Below are 3,668 nucleotides of genomic sequence, written 5' to 3'. Positions count from 1 at the left end.
AATATTGATTTTTAGCATGATTGTGGCATGATTTTGAGGATGTGATGAGTTATTTCTCATAACATCGTTTAAGTGCATGTATTGAAAATACTTACATTATTATGAACAAATTGAAATGAGATTGAAACAAGATTAGGTTATATGAAATTGTTGACATGACATGGTACATGAAACATGAATTAATCTGTTAGACAATTTTATCTACTTCTATTGTTCCCACACTGTCTGAAAAAATGTGAGATGATAGCACGAAAGTCCATATGATATCTTAGGACCATTGTGGCGATGTACAGTCGTGGTCATAGTCTTTAAGATCATATTAGTTGGCACGATCTTAGTCATAAATCGTGCTATGGTGTGGCAAGTCGCAAATCAGCTGTGGTGTGATGAGCTACAAATCAGCTATGGTGTGGTGAGCCGTAAATCTACTATGGTTAAAAAAACCATAAATTACCGTTACTGTCACAACAGTAGTAACTGGGAGTTTGTATTAGCCAGTAGATAAAAAGTCATAATGGGCTTTGCACAAAGCATGGTAAAAGACTTAATAACAATTATTGTTTTATTTGTTTGATTTTCTCTTTTGATGTAGTATCTTTATGTTATTTGATGATCTTGATATTAAATGTTTTTCTTACATCAATGGATCATTAAAAAATGGTAAGCATAAAAAGGTATTTCTTAAACACTTTTCATTTTATAAAATTTCTTAGTTATGGCAATCTAATACTGTATGTCTTACTCAGTTTCATAGAACTCACCCTTTCTATACTATGTCTTCTCAGATGACGTTGAAGAGGATGTTTACGATGAGTTGTCTGAGTTACCACTTCGAACTTGCCTGGATCCCGTGGATCCATGATTGTTGATGAGTGCATGTCTTGTTCCGCACTCTGATTAATCCACTTACATAATGATAGAAGTGGCTCTCTTTTATATCTTTTGTATTTTGTATTTAATTTCCACTTTTTCCCTTAGTTGTACATGTAATTGGGAACTCATATATTTTGTAAGGGATTTTGTAATGCAAAATTTTTCGCTGCATATATTCTATCTAATGTACTCGTATTCTGTATTGATATATGCCACCCTTATTATATAATTAATATTGGGAATGTCATAACAATGCATTACATTGTCATATGTACTAGATCACTTAGTAGGTACAATGCACCACATTGTACAACAAGCCACGTTCTAGGATCGAAGAACAAATGCACTTTGCTACATTATATAATAAGCTCCACTACATCACTATTATGGATGGCCATTCAAATCTCCTATGGCCATGCATGTTAGGCACACATTTAACACTTAACCCTTCCCCATACACCTGAAAATAGAACAGTTATATATGGGTTCACACTTATCACTTTTCCACTACACACAAAAATAGAATGGTTATGTAGCAATACACTGAAGCCTAGCATCATGCAGGTACTTTCATAACGACTCACCTCGATAACAAGTGATGCAGATTTATAAGTATCACTTTTCATAACACATGGGCAAAACAACACTTAAAACACAATATTACTTTTGCAAAACACTTGCACTTTATATATGAAAGTACGTATAAAACACTAGAAAACACTTGAAAACTACATAGGCCATGTAATAACAACATCTACCGAGTCCTATGCAAACATTGATCTGGGAAGAGTCCCCTCTTACACAAGCTTTAATCCCTCTGCTCAATCCAGTAGAGTTTTTTCCTATAAAACCTTTAAATTTCTCTATTGGCGGGGGCAAAGTCTCTCCTCATAAAAACCACAATTTTTTATTTTCAAACAGGCAGAGTCTCCCCTTAGTTTATCTGAATTTTCTACCGAAATTTTGACAAAATTTTAGGATGTTCTTAAGAAAAGTCAACTTTAAAAATAACCCTTACATTACTTAAAAACTAACCTCAAAGTTTCATGGAAAACTGAATTAAAATGAAAGAGATATGTTTTCCTAAAGCTCAGGGGTTACCCTTGAGAGCTTCCTTCTTCTTTTCTCCTCTTTTTTTTTCTCCTCTCTTCCTCACCATGCTTCTCCCCCCTTCCTCTCATGCCTTATCTATATGAGAGGGGAGCCAAGGTTTTTGTTGCCTATCCGATATGGGACATGTGGTTCACCATTTTAACTTCCTTACCAATGTTGTACCTTTGTAACTTTAAACGTCCTAATCGATGTGGGACTTTTATCACTCTAATCTCACATTCTAGTGGCTTCCAAATTTATCCAGACTCCTCCCACCACTTTATCCTCCTTTGAAGTTCTTCAAGACAAAATTTGGGCTCCATTCTAACTATTTTTAGGTCATCGTAGCCAACCTAAAATCTTCAGGCCCGAAATCGCACTACGTGCACATGCTTTTTCTTCTAATAACCATAACTCCCTTTATTTTTATGAGTTTTTGGGCCATTTTACCTTCACTTTCTCGTCGTAGTTTTAGCTACTTATGGACCAAATTTGAACTTAAAATAACCATATTTAGCCCATCTAAGGCCTAAAAGGTCCACATCGCACTCAAAGTTAGGCCCATGCCCAAATCCTTACTTCAAAACTCTATAGCTTGCTTAATTCTTAAACTTTTTAGGCAAACCTATGCTTCACATGTTCTCTAAGCAGGCTGCTATCATGTGGTTTTGGTTTGGGCTTCATCTGGGTCCATTTACTTATGGCCCAAATAATCCCGAAAGGTCAAAATTGTCTTTCATGTGCATGCCTCTCGGGTTTGACCTCATTTCTCCCAAATTTTCATCTACAAATATTTTTCTTTTTCCACACACTTCTTTTTTAATATAGTTTTTTACACACTCAGCCAAATGTGAGTCTCAACTTCCAAGCACTTTAGTCTTGAGATACAAATCAATCTAAAAGGGTAAAAAGAGCTCCTCAGGGATTTTCTCTCTCACTATAGAGATTTTCTCCTGCAAATGTTGGATTTTTCTCCTAATTTTTCATCCAATTATTTTCTCACTTTTGCAAAGATTTTTTCTTACCTTCTATGAGGTTGTTCTAGTCTCGAAAAGCATTCTCAGGCACAAAAAGTCTTTTTAAGGGATTCTGGTTATCTAAATCTCATAAGTTTTGCGTTGTTTGACTTAAAACTTGGTCTTTAAACTTAAAAATTAGTCTTTAACTTAAATAGTCATGCAAAACATGAGAAATTTGTCTAGAAAAAATTTGGCTCATTACATCATCCCCCCATTAAAAGGAATTTGGTCCTCCAAATTCAACTACCCATGGACGATAATAAGCTTGAATCCTTGATCTTTTTCTAAATAGATTGTTGATCTCTACGGTCTCCCTATTTTAGATGCACTAACTTATTTAATGACAGCTTATGAAATCATTTTAAAAGATATATCTTAACTAGTTCTTCACTATCTATTTTTAGCTTATAAGCAACCGATAATTTTACCAAGGCTTGAAATGCTTGTCTCCCCAACTAGTTGTAAAATGGATGTCTCCACTACATGTAGCTTATGGTGACTCTATTGCAATTCTCTATTCACCTCAAGGACAAATGTCATTTATCTCCCAGTAATAGAATCGTAACTTCTTAACTTATCTTGGAAGTCCAATCTCATGCTTATATTCTCTGGTGGTTGATAAATGCTCCCAAGTTTGCTAATTATTTTCAAACTCTTGAAATAAGGTACAATAATTGCGAAGTC

Source organism: Carica papaya, chromosome 6, assembly GCF_054855325.1.
Source record: "Carica papaya isolate Zhongbai chromosome 6, ASM5485532v1, whole genome shotgun sequence".
Lineage (NCBI taxonomy): Eukaryota > Viridiplantae > Streptophyta > Magnoliopsida > Brassicales > Caricaceae > Carica > Carica papaya.
This window is presented reverse-complemented; position numbering follows the sequence as displayed.